The sequence below is a fragment of the Sturnus vulgaris genome, chromosome 5 (assembly GCF_052056855.1).
Source record: "Sturnus vulgaris isolate bStuVul1 chromosome 5, bStuVul1.hap1, whole genome shotgun sequence".
Taxonomy (NCBI): Eukaryota; Metazoa; Chordata; class Aves; order Passeriformes; family Sturnidae; genus Sturnus; species Sturnus vulgaris.
Genome location: NC_142247.1, coordinates 9,029,879 through 9,043,647, shown reverse-complemented (window position 1 = coordinate 9,043,647; position 13,769 = coordinate 9,029,879). Strand labels below are relative to the sequence as shown.

Here is a 13,769-nt window from a genome sequence, read left to right as displayed (position 1 = left end):
TTGCATTTTTAAACAACACTCAGATTTTGGCATCATCAAGGGACTCCCAAAGACTGAATCTGCTCCAAAAGTCATGTAACCCATCTGGCTAGGACTTAAGCCCTATATATGATTATTCCTAGGTTTTCCTTATGATTCCACTAGTAAGGCAGAGACACAGGTGTCATTTTAGAGTCAGGGTGGGAGCAAGAAATCACACTGTGTTCTTCAGAGATGCAGACCAGAAGGCAGAAAAGGTAATTTTGGTGATACTTGTCCCAATGTTAATGACTCTGAACAAAAAACATTCTCCAGAAATACCCTAGTGAGTAGTAGAAAACAATGTATTAGAAAGTATTAGAAAACAATGAGTTCCTCATTCATGCTGGCTATTTAATGAACACTGATAAGTTCATTTTCATAAGATTCCTTTGATAAGATTTCCCTCTTAATCTGTTTAACATAGCTTAAAACTTTGTACAGGAAAATGTATGGAATAACAAAAATTAATGGATGTTATGTTTTTCTACATACTGATTCTATAGATGGACTGCAAGGTGACAAGTAATTTCAATTTTCTGTTTCGAGTTCTAACAGTAGCAATAGGACAGACAATCATCCTGCTTCACTTCCACAGTGTAAAGGATAAGGTGCTCAGAAGAGCAGAGAGAATATTGTTTAGCAATATCAACTTTCCAAGACTTTGGTTACTAGCCTTTTTGAAAATCCCATTTAGAAACCTTGATCTCAAAGTTACTTTCTTTGGGCACAATTAGCAATAAATTTTTTTTTATCTACTTGAAAGTATAAACCAGAAGAATAAAAACAGCCTTCAGTTCTCATCAAGTAAAAATTTCATTTTCAGGCTTAGTTCAGCCAAGTGCTGAAATTTCTCCTTGGGAAAGAAACTCCAAAAAAAAAAGGGGGAGATGGATGGTGAGACTTGGCATATTTGTTTGTTTCCTAAGTGTGTGAGGCAACCAAGCAGATCAGCAAGTTACCTTCTCAAATGTTTTCTCATGTTCACAGAGAATAAAGGACAACAGCTGATTGCTGCCAAACCTTTCTTCCATAATTTAATGACTGCTGTACGTGCATCCAGTTATTCCACATTTGACCTGTCTCTGTTACTCTTCCCAATAGTGACAATTCATTTTGCAGGAGGTCACATGGGAGCAAATTAGACTACTCAAAATGTCACAGTATTACTCAGACAATGTGATAAATGCAGAGCAATTTCTGTCTGCACAGACACGTCTGGGGAAGCTTTAAATGAGATAGCTCAGGTGCAGAGAGCATAATGTAGAGCTTAGCAAATGCCAGTTCACCAATTTTGACTATTTTCAGTTAGCTATAAAGCAAAACTCCCAAGTGCAAGACTGGCACTGGTTTGTGTCATGCCTGCCATGGGAAGGGAAGATACATGCATAAATATTTCTTTTTATCAGGTGCACACAGGTATGCTTTATAGCATCTTATTTACTAAATAAATCTATTTTCCTCAGGAGCTAAAAACATCTTGCAAACATTAGGTGAAGTCCAGCAGGGATTGTATTTTATGGTGAAGATGCAAAGTGTGAGGAACAGACCAAGAGATATTAGAAAAGCTGCAGAAATAGGTTTTAGTTTTTGGTTCCCCTTTTTTGCCCACTCCTATCTCAGTCTTTTCATCTAAATGTCAGCATTTCCTCAATGATTTTGGTTGCATTCAGCTGAAATAATCAATGCTAACACTCAGCATTTGCTTTGACCAGAAAATGCCAAATTGGGGGTGAAGGGAGGAGCATCCGTTTGTTTCCTTTACTCAAAAATAATAATTCTGATGTTGATAGTTCCCTTTCCCTGTTTGATACATGTGCTCTGGAAAACCAAACACTCCAGGAGCTCCTCCAGAGCATTTCTAGGCAGCAGGAACTCAGGAGGTGAGTGAGTGAGACTCACATGCATAACAATAATTCAGTAAATGTGCTGTAAGGAGAATCATCCTGCTGGTCCTGTGCTGGGGACAAGGATCACACAGCAGCATGATTTGTGTTAAATAAGGAATGGTTTATTCTTTGCATTATTAAACTGAAAGGGATTAGTAGATGGCAATGATGCATTTCTTGTAATCTACTTTAGTGGAAGTAGTCAAAATTCATGAGGATTTTTTAAAGATATCAAAAAATAGGGGTTTTTTCTATCCTTTCTGTTTGGGGCAAATGTTTTCAAGAAAGTATAAAATCGACAAAGTTTCCCAGAATCATAATGAGTTCATATATATGTATAAAATACATTGCTAAGCATTTTTTACATTTTTTTTCTTTTGTGAATACTGCTTGAGAGGGGAATGTGGTCATTTATCCCTTTGTGCTACCCCTGTAGTAGGAGTGGTGCACAAGAGATTTGGCATGTCACCAGTCACTCAGGCTCTTCCCTGGTAGATTTACCAACAGGCAAATTAAAAAGATGGAATCTGCTGTAAATCTAAAATACTTATTTGATAGATATTAAAATAATTCTTATTCCCTGTAAAAATAAGACAACTATTTGCTTTCATTAACTTTTTCTACACCGGGTAACATAACTGTGCTACTCTGTAGTGTCACATTGCAGATACAGGTATGTGAACTGTAGAATTTTGTGGTGTGAGCCTGTAGCAGACAAGCCCCTCCAGTTATGAATATATATATATATATATATGTATAATATACATATTTTATATATATATCCCTTTTTACCCAGGAACTTTGTGCAGAATTTACTGTGGTGAAAGAGCAGGCTATGTCAGCTCTCCCTGGATGTCTGGTCATTTTAAAGCTAAAGATTAAACAAAATTATTCATTCTCTCTATCACATTTTCAAAAGATAGCTAAGAAGATTAGGGAAGTGAAAGGACATCTCCTGAGAGGAGCACAGAGATCTGAAATGACAAATGGTGGTGATGGAAATGAAGTGGGCTGGGTTGGGTTTTGTTTAAAGAGAAAGCCCCTTTTTTTCTGTTATGCTGCAATTCCTGCTATTCTAGAGCAGGAAAGTGTCTCCCCTGCTGAGCATCTCTGCAGAACTAATGAGGCACCTTGTTGTTTGCTACACTGCCTTGCTTTTTAAATAGAATCCATGATGGGGGACCATTTTAAAATCCTTGTGCCAAACTCTCTAGCTAATGGAGCACCAGGGACCAGAATTGCTGGTTCCTATGTTCAGGAAGCCACAGCTGAGATCCAAGTGAACACTGAGCCTACAGGTTACCCTGCCTTTTATTGTTTATAACTTTCAACACAGTGATTGTCCCACCAGTGGAGAAGCACTTCAGAGTCTGTCAGGGCTGTGCTTTACACCTGACAACGTTGAGAATGCTGGGAGAAGAATTGTCAGTGATATCTTCCCTACCCAGATTCCCTCATCAGACAATCTCCCTGGTGGGCAAATGTGATTTAGGTACATTTTTCTTGTTACATTCAAATGTTTTGAGCAGTTAGAAATGGAAAGCAAGTGTAAAATAATAGAAACAATGTCATATTTTTGGATGAAGAGCCCATTTCCATGGAATATTCTTTTAACCACATAGGGAACATGCTGATAAAATACAGTGACAATAGAAGCATTTGGAAATCAGGAGTGCTTCAAATTCCATTCCTTCTGCTTTTGTTTTAACCCTCTTTTCCACACTGTGATTTTCTTGGAAATTACTTCAGTTTTGGTCACTAATAACAATGCAAAGCAAGCTGTGCTTCAAATACTTTCCTGTTCATCAAATTCACTTCAGAGATATGCAAAAGAGGGTGTATAAGTGCATTTAAGAATTCCTCAGCCCTTCCTTTCAGCTCTACTTTTACATATTGACCCTCTGGGGCACATCATTCAACTTTCATACAATTTGCCAGCTCCAGGAAAGTTTTGGTCAGTTTTGGAGCTCAGCTGCTTTTCCCTGCATCCTCATACAGTGTAGGGTTGGAGTTCCAGTCTTGGCTGAAGGAAATTTCTCCATTCTGTTGTTGTTCATCCCGTGTTTGTTTTCTGACATTTCACCCCTGAAGTGCTTGTTTCTATACATAATTTCTTAAAACATTAAAAACATCTGAAGAGATACATCCAAAACTCTTATTTTCCTCCCAAAGAGTGCTGAGTTCCTGTTACCACACATAACCAGGATCATTGCTGATTTATGCTGTCATGAGTTAACAGATGCAGAACTGCCATTTTAATTTCACATATAAATAATTCCATGGACAGCTTTAACCCAGTTTTTCCTTTAGACTTTTGTGAAAGTTAAATTTCAGAAAACAGTCTCCATACAACCATACTCCGCAGTGTAATTAAGTGTAATAATTGCTGTATTTAATTAAATTAGTCCCATTTATTCTCCCGCTGGATTATTTGGGGGTAGGATCAGATGCAGGCAGAGGAAATAACCAGATTTTACCATTTTCAACTGCTCTACCTTTCTAAAGAATTTCCATTGCCAGGCTATCCCTCTTTCTCACTGTCATGAACACCACACCTCAAGGCACTGAACTGCCAGCTAGAAAAGCTGTTTGGGACTTGGTGGGATAATATGCAAGGTCAGGTGGGTTAAGAGCACTCTTTTTTTCTGTATGTGGAATAAAGAGAAGAGAAATTAATTGTTATAACAATTGGTTATATGGTCTTCAAGCTCTGAGCTTTCCACCCTATAAACTGCCCTCTTAGTCTTTTACTTGTGCTTGCACTTAGGGAACTTGTTTCCTGCAAATTGAAATATTTTTGCTTATGTGCAAAATGAAATAAGTTGGAAATGGTATGCATGTTACATGGAAGAGTGTAACACCTCACTGCCAATAAAACCAATCACTGCCATCTCATTTTACTGCCACAGGCATGAATGAAGGAAGACAATATTCAAATACAGCTCTTCAAAAACATTTCTAGAGCGTTTGTTTATTCACTGGACTTTTGAAAGTGATTTTGGTAGGGCAGAGTAGTTCAGCCACCATTTAGCTCCTGTTTCCCTTAAAAAATAGCTTATTGTGGTTTTATTACTACTCTCTATATTACTATTCTCTATCTGTATTTTTCCATTTTATGAACCTTTCTGGAATCAATTTCTGTTTATTAGCCTTATTAGAAGCAGCACTCACATACCTAAAAATTGAGACTGCCTTGTGAATGCAGAAGTCATGTGAGAGCATGAGAAAAAATTAGTGCAAAATAGGTTGATTTGTAAACTATTGCAGCAGAACAGCTGGGTTTTGCACAAATATCATGTTAGAATTTTATTATCTTGCTGCTTTCTAGACCAGCAGATGAAGTTCTGAGCAGTTTATTTGTAGAGTCAGGGAATCAAAGCCACCTTTTGAGGGGTGAAATTGTATTATGACTGAATGTAAGTGATGAAATAATTTGTAAATATATAAAAGTGCAATTTGCAATGATTTGTAAGGACAGCATTTTTTACCTATCTGTATGAGTGGACAAAGGACCTCAGCTTTTATGATGCCTCCATGCAGATGTCCAAAGGTTTAACCTGCCAGTAAATATTTTGACTATCATAACTAGGTAAATGTTTATTGATTTTCCCAAACATTACTTTTTTTTTTTAAATGAACTTGCACAAAACTGCTTTGATCTATGCATTAATAGATGTTTATTGATAAAACTGAAGAATATTAGAAGCCTGTTGGTAATTGAAAATACCTGACCTTCAGTATTCACACCGATGTTTTTGGAGCTTTTGGATATCTAGTGGGATGTCCTATTTTTCATCTTACAATTGCAATACTAATTTGACATTAGTATTTGATCTTTAAAGACATCACTCCTCTGCTTTTAGGTCGTGGACTATTTTATTTGAACTCCCCTGGAAATGAAACCTAAGATCTCCAAGTCTAAACAAGAGCTATTAAATATGTTTTCCTTGTTTGCAGTAAAGAAAGCACTTTGTTGTGATTTCCAGCATTGCATTTAGACATCTGACATCTATGAACAATGATTATCCTGGCCTGTCTCAGGCACTTATGTAGCATTTATATTGGCCTTGCTGAAGGCAGCACTAATCACTGCATGAGTCTCCTTTGTGAATTCCTGTCGAAGTGAAAGTTATTTATACAGTAATTCATGATGTCAGCTGTCAGTCCTGTAGAAATCCTAATTTTGAGTCATTTACATAGCCTACTTTTAGTGGCTGCTAAACAAGTTTTTCAAAATCATACAGGAGAAGCAGCTCTGCACGTCCTGTACGTGCACTCGGTGAAGACGTGGGGAGGGTGAGGTGTGTGAAATGCATTTGAAGGATTTTTAACAGTAAGGCTCAAAATCAGCTGCTGGTTTCTCAGACAACACTGAACATTGGGCCTCTGGAATTCAGTTGGAGAAAGGACACATTCAAGTTTTTTGCACATGAGCTGAGTTGGGTGGAAAGGCTGTTACACCTGCCTTAACTGGTGAGAGGTGACTCAGCAGTGTCCCTACCAGAAATTGATTTCAGAGGAATGGTCAGCATTGACAGTGAGACCTTCTGGCACAGCAGAGGCCATTAAGTTTAGTGCAGGGCTTTTGTGAAAGGCCTGAGTATTTAGAACTGGCATTTGTATTCCCTTCCACATCTGGACACTGAGGATAACCAGTCTCACTTGAAGACTGAAGCAGAGAAGGCATTAAGTACCTCAGTCTTTCCCTCCTTTGCCACTTTTTCTTTACTCCTACATTTAATAAAGGGTGGAGATTTCCCTCAGTTCTCCTTTTGTTGCTCTTCCATAAAATTTTTTTTTTGTTTTCTTTTACAGCAGCAGTCAGATTAAGTTCTGGCAGGGCTTTGGCCTGTCTTATTTTCTTCATGACTAATATCATAAACATGCTTTTAATCCTCCTGAATTGCCTGTCCCTTCTTCCAAAGGTGACAAACTCTCTTCCCTGAGTTCCAGCCAAAACTTTGTTCAACCAGCTCATCTTTTTGGCTCCGTGGCTCCAAGACTGGAGCTGATTCATGTCTAACCAATGCAGAAATGAGATTTATCTGCACTTGTGTTGTAGGTACCTTCAACACATGTGAGTCCAGCTATCCAGGGTCATTTATCATCCTTTAAATCTTACCTGTGCACCCAAAATCCAGCAAACCACAGAGGGGGAATTCGTCAATAACTGAATAAATGTGTATTGCTCACTGTACAGTGTGTTAGATAGGATATGCAGACTTTGAGAGTGGAATTCCCATTGTTAAAATAGAAAGGTTTAATACATGAAGCTGAGCTTCTGGTAAAACTGGTTGTAGTTAAAACCAAAAGATAGGCTGGGTAGCTGAACTACAGGTCGTGTGATCAACCAGAGACCAGGAATGAGCAGCTTCCAAAGCACCAGATCTGTCTGTCATTCCTCAGCAAGCAAAATCAAACCCTGCAAGGCTGGGGCAACCATCTGTAACACAGTGCTCAGGACAGGAATCACAACAGAGGGGCCATTTCGGTTACTCACACAAAAACCAGAAGGATGTGAAAGACATGAGGAGATAATCCACTCAGGAATCTCAAAAAATCCCTTTTAAGTTCAGTTTCTGGTATTTTCCCAAAGCTAGTAAGCCTCTGGGCCTTGGATTTTCTGGCCCTAGAAGTACCATTTGGGTTGACCATGTCTTTCCTTTTCTCTTTCCAATTTTATCTTCCATATTTCTAAGAGATTTCCTTGACAATCCTAATACTGGATTAAGGAGGACATGCTGCTGAGGGGAGTCTGGCTCTCTGGTGTGGCTGAAGCCAGCGTGTGCAGCTGTGCTGCGTGTGAATGACACAGACATGCCAAAAACTATCATCAACTGGTGTCAGTAACAAAAGATTATATCATAGCAGCAGGCTGCAGGGAAATAAAAAGCAAAATGCTACTTCTCTGACCCTCTGCAAACATAGTTTCACTGATTTTGTTGGAACTACACTAATTCCCACTGTTTGAGAACTCAGCCCCAACAAATTGCACTTGTCACAGTAATTCCATGAAAAGCAATGTAATTAACATTACCTGCATTGAAAACACCACTGTTAATTGATGCCAGAAAACCTTAATTCAATTTCTCATTACCCTAGAACTGGAGACTCTCTGAATGGCATTCTTTCTCTTTATAATAACCAATATTCATATTTGCCTGCACGGCCTCTCACTGTGACTTGTAAGCTATTTCAAACAGCTCAATAATTACAGTTCTGCTGCAGAACTATTATGCCTTGGGTGGACTGATATTTTTCAAAAGGAATAAATGAATTATTATAAGGCTATCAATTACATCCAGAAAGGGTAGTAAAATGCAAATAATTGTCCCGTTAGAGGTTAATTTATTATCCCAAGCTATTTTATTGATTCAGCTTACAAAGATGTGGCTCAGGCAGTGTGTACCTTCATGCAAGGACACACTGGCTACAGAAACCACCCCCTGCACTTGTCTGGAGCCACATCTCAGGCCTGGGCTGCAGAGACAATGTCTGGAGATTCAGTTTTCCTGTTCAGGGTGTGTGAAGGGAGGGATGTTTCTCTTTTTTTCTACAGAGAGCTCTTCATCAGAAACTGAAACAGAGCCAGAGATCTAAGTTCCTCCAGCCAGTCTGTTTAAATTCACTGAAGACCTGGTCCAGGTTCAGAAAAGGCTCAGTCAAGAAACTTCACATTTTGAGGTTATAAACTATCCTTGATATTCCACAAACAGCATCAGTGCTATGTACTTTATCTAAACCAGCCAGTTCTGACTTACTCAGGAAATATACAGACATTTTAGGGGATAAAAATGTTTAAATACTGCTTAAATAAACCATGACTTTAAAAACCCCAAAAGTTTTCCAAAGTCACTGTGTGCTTGAAATCTTAGCTAAAAAAACCAAACCAAACCAAAACAAAAAGCCAAACAAAACCCCACACTAATCCCTAGTATTACCATCCATCTTGAAGATTCTTTTCTGTCCATGCCTGGCGGGGAGAAGTGGGAAAATCAGTGGTTTTGGCTTTGCTGGTGGTGCTTCAGGAGGCCAAAGGAGTGCATGTTCCATGGCTGTGTTTATGCCAGAAAGTTGTGTCATCTCCTGTTGCCTCACGGGGCCCACCCTTCACTGGGACAGCCAGCCTTTTACCTCATTTTTTCAGCCCATACAAATAAATATTTATTTGTGGACAGTCTTACAGTTGTCACAGTGGGATTAAGGCTTGTCCAGCTGATGGAATCCCAGTTTTAGCTTCCTACCAATTATGAAAGGGCAAGAGGAATGGTTGGGCTTTGTTTTGGATTTGTTTCCAGAGCTCTAATCTAAAACACACTCGTGCAGCTGGGGGTAGAGTACTCAACCCCAATGATCAGACCAGCTGCTTTCCTGGAAGATATTTGAAGCCATGGCTCTACCTGCTGGAACGGTGGGAAATGGCACTGCACCAAGAAGCTGCTTGGAGAAACTGCCTCCTTTGTATCATGTATTTCCCTCCAGGATCCACACCTTAGCTTCTGTCTGTAATGGCAGGAATTTTCTGTACATTTTTGGGGTTTTGTGGCATGAGACTCTAGATCTGCCTGCCCCTTTCCCTGCTGGAAATTTGTGTGATGGGCTACAAACCAGCGTTTCTCAAGATAACTAAGTGGGAGTATGTGTTTATTGATACCAGAACCTGGTCTCTATTAATCTCTGAAGTCTCTGGTGCTGGCTCATTAAGTTGGGCTTAGTCACTGGCCTATTTTCTGATGAATACTAAACTTACAAAACATGGAGACGTGGGTCATGGATAACATTTTCAGGAGTATCCAGGTGAGTTAGGCACTTCTGAACACTGCAAGCCAAGAGTCAAAGTGAGCCTTTAAGGTTTATGCAGTACACTGATTTACAGTGGTTCTTTAATATTTTGTTGATTTGTTTTGATTTTGTTTGTGCTTTGTTTTTTGGAAAAGCTTTGTACTTCATATCAGGTTAAATTTAGCCCTCTTATAGAATGAGTTTTCTCCAGGATTTATAGTTTTTATTTCTCTAGCATTTCCATCTAATATTCTCAGTTCTGCTTTGCAACATTAACAAGCTAAGCCATACTGTTGATGCAATCATTTCTATTATTCTCTTTCTGATGCAGAGATCACTAGCACATCTTCCAAAGCTGGCCAAAACAGTCAGTTATTTCACAAAGAACTGATGAAAAAATAGATTTTAAAAATATCTTCAAGTCATTTGTGTGGCTTTGTTAAAATATATTTTGGTTCTACAAACTTATTTTCTATTCCAAATGCTTATATTTGTAATCAACATCATTTATTAGAGTGCAAGGGATCTTTAATAGGATGCTTTTTGGTTTATGTTTCTTGAAAGAAGCAGAAATTAATTTGCTTCTGCTCCTTCTATTTTGTCCTTTGGCAGAAACACTGGAGCATTACAACTAGAATGTTGAGAGAATGTTTAAAAAGACACGAAGGGGAGCATCTATGCACAAAACCACTTAAAGCCCCTCATTTGTGCTGTGTAATATGCTTTGTGAAGAGCAGCAGGGGGAATGGTTGCCTGCTCCGTGCAGCACTGGGCAGAGTGATGGCTCACTGTGACACTGCACACCCTGAGGCAGCACCTCTGCTCTCCTGGAGCCCTCCCCTGGTGTTAGTGCAGTGCTTTCCTGCTGGATATTCCACAGGACTTCTGCTGGGGTGACTTGTGCTGGTCCTGGAGCTTGGCTGGACAGTGCAGGGTCTGCAGCAGGCAGGTGAGCTCTGCCAGCAGAGACATCCTGACAGTCAGCTCTTGTAAGGGACTGCTTCAGGAGCCCAGCTGTAGTTGTTTTTCTATCCCAACATGACGTGATACCAGAACATACACATGTGCATGCACGCTTCCTTCTCTGGCTGGTGGATTTATCACAAAGGAGAATTTAACTGCATGTCAAAAAGGACAGTTAATGGAAGTTGGAAGGATACAGTATTCTTTTTCACATAGTTAATAATTATAATACATTAAATACTTGGGTTACTTCAGCAGAAGCTTTTCCAATGATGCAAAGCAATCAGCATCTGACAGTATAATTCTAGAATATCTTTTTACACTAGTTTTATGTACTCTGTGCTGGTATGCAAGACAAAACCATATTTCTTTGTTAGCTGCAAGCTTGTACTGTTCTGAGGACTAGACCATTGTACTGAGAAGAGACAAGGCATGCAGTCTCATCATGAAATAATTTCAAAGAGTAGAGTTTTCTCTTTTTAATCTGGGATGGGCATCCATCAAAGGCAGGGGATGGGTCTGGAGTGAGGCTGTGTGCTGGTTTATGTGGTGTCTCTGCTGGAGGGAATCATCCTCTGTACCAGAAAAGGGGCTTTTAGCTTTTGCTTGATATCACTCCACTCTTTTGCATGCAGTGGCCAAAGTGAGGCTCTTCTCCAGGAACTTCATCTCCAGTGAAGTCCTGGCCCTTTGAAACCTCCAATAAATCTGTTCCACAGATAACTCTCCCAAGACCTGCAAGGTTGGTTCTCTTGACAAGAGAGAGCCTCCAACAAGAAACTTTTAGGGACATCTCTCTGAGCTTTTTTGTTTCTGCTTCTCCTTGGGTGTATCTGCAAATAGAATTGGACCAATACTGTCCATATAATATTTGACAGATCTCTGACAATTTCAACTGCAGCATCCTTGGGGGGGGGGGGGGGGGGCATAAAAAGTGGTCTTAAAAATATCCAGAGGTAAAACAATCCCTTTTATTTTATTAAGATCACTCAAAAATTAAAAAAGAAAATTTCCAGGCAGAACAAGCTATTAAATTTTCGTAATCTTATGCAAAACTATTGAAACTCTTGGCTATCAGTGCAGGCTTTTCCACTGGAAGACTCTTCTTGTCTTCAAATTAGGAATTTCAACATGAAAAAACATGTTAATGCAACATGAAAGAGAGGTGCAAATACTGCCTGTCCATGGCTCTCTCTCCCTCGATTTCAGTGGCAGCAATTAAAAAACAAAAAAAAAGGAATTTTTTGGGAAGTAGTCTATTTATTTGAGTGGAAACTAATTCCATGATTGCCATGGAGGCTAAAACAGGAAAAGGCTGTTTTGTTTTACTTGGTTGTCTGAAATTGCAGATGCCTTCAGACATCTTTATTGCTCTACAGGAAGCAGTAATGATAATTTGAGGGTCAATGGATAACATCATTTATGGCTGTAGACCTGCAGAGCTCCCTGGAAGAAGACACATAAATAAACAAGTGGAAATGGGAAATGTGGGTGATGTTAAGATCTCAGTTTGAAAGCTGGGAAGAGGAGCATGCTGATAAACCCATCTGGGGTACTGGTAGGACACACCAACTTATATTTTAAAAGCTCTGTGCACATGATGAGATTACCAAGAAAGAAAATCACAGATCTTTTGTATCAAAACCACTGAATATTGCAGGGCTTCAATAATATCAAGTGACAGAATTCTTGAAACCTTTGGAAAACAACAAACAAAAAAAATCATTTTTCTGTGCTCAAGAGCATTTCAACAAAAGTTAAGCACCTGATCACGTTCGAGGCTCAGGGACACACTACTGCTTTTATTTTTTGTTGTAAGTGGGAACATTCCAAGTGAAGATGGGAGTAGAGGTGGGATCAGTACTGCCCGGTGGGGTTTTGACCAAAACCAGGGTTCAGTGTGTCAGTTTTCATAGTGCCACTTCTCCATGTCAGCCAGTACGATCTCACAAATTGGTGAGGAGAAAACCTGAACAAATGCAGACAGGAGGCAGCTTGGAAAACACTCTTTAAGATGGGGACTATGTTCTCAGAAAGCTTCATCCTGACCTTAGACCTGTTCAAGTTCATGACTGAGTCTTCTGAAACTCCTGTGCATCTGCTAAGCATGATGGCAATTAATGTGTAGGTGGAAACACCTTACCATCCAGGAGAGGCTGGTAGAAGACATGAGAGCTGAGTTGTGTTCTACGTTTTTGTTTGCACATCACAGCACCATTCTCTGAGAAAAAAAAAAAATAGGCTTTAATTTCTTTTCAAGGCGTTTTGAGCAGGTTATTTTGAAGCAGCTGTGAGGCTGCCTGGGGTGTCTGTTTCAACATTGCTGAAATTTCAGTGCCTCACATTAGAATTAGAAGTGACCCTCTGCTATTGTAGAGTCAAGGACTGGAAAAGGAAATCAAAGAGTTCCCCTCTCTGCTAGCAGGGAAACATGCTTTCTCATTTAGAGGAAACAGAAGGAGGGAATTGGGTTTCCATAGTGATTCATGAGGAAAGGACATGGTTACCTGGAAACAGGACTGCTCCCATCCACTGAAAAAAGCCTTTCTTGTATTTGTTTATTGGTGAGAGATCAAAGCCAGCTCTTCACTCACACAGGAGTGGGGAGGTTGGACCCGGAACAGGTGTTCTGCATCTCATTTGAGCACAAGCAAGTAGAGGGAGACACCAAAAACTTTGAGCAGGACCTCCACCACCTAGAAATTACTATTTCTGTTTGTAAATCAAGTCTTTATTGTCAAAGGCTTCAGAAAAGTGGCCACTAATTAGGAATGATTGCTGCAGTCACTGCCATCTGCGGCTGCGTGAGAGCCACAACAGCATTTCTTACAGCCAGGCAGCTGTACCTGGGCAGGAAAATCTGTCTCCATCCTGTGAGTTGTACTCTACAGACATTTACAGAGCCCACACTGCCAGCTGCTCCTCTCCATGTGGCCCTTCCTTCCTTGCACCTGGGGCTTGCTGGGTCCTTCACTTCTCAGAGCAGAAGAATCAAGGAGGCAAAATTCTGAAAGACTCCAGTGGGGATCTAAAGGAATTACTGGAACTTCTGGTTATCTGTGAGTTACAAGTACTACCCAAGCATGTGAGTCAGTGCAGACAGGCAGGCAGAACAAC

At 39.8% G+C, this 13,769-nt stretch overlaps 1 long non-coding RNA gene across 1 annotated transcript in view; it reads right to left on the bottom strand.

Annotated features, from left to right (window-relative positions):
* LOC148223541 (uncharacterized) overlaps nt 1-13,530 on the bottom strand; it is a 50,714-nt gene extending 37,184 nt beyond the window's left edge. Inside the window, exon 1 of the long non-coding RNA XR_015803678.1 lies at nt 12,796-13,530. This is a non-coding gene — a long non-coding RNA (uncharacterized LOC148223541). The remainder of the gene's footprint in view (nt 1-12,795) is intronic.
* Nucleotides 13,531-13,769: the final 239 nt, after the last annotated feature.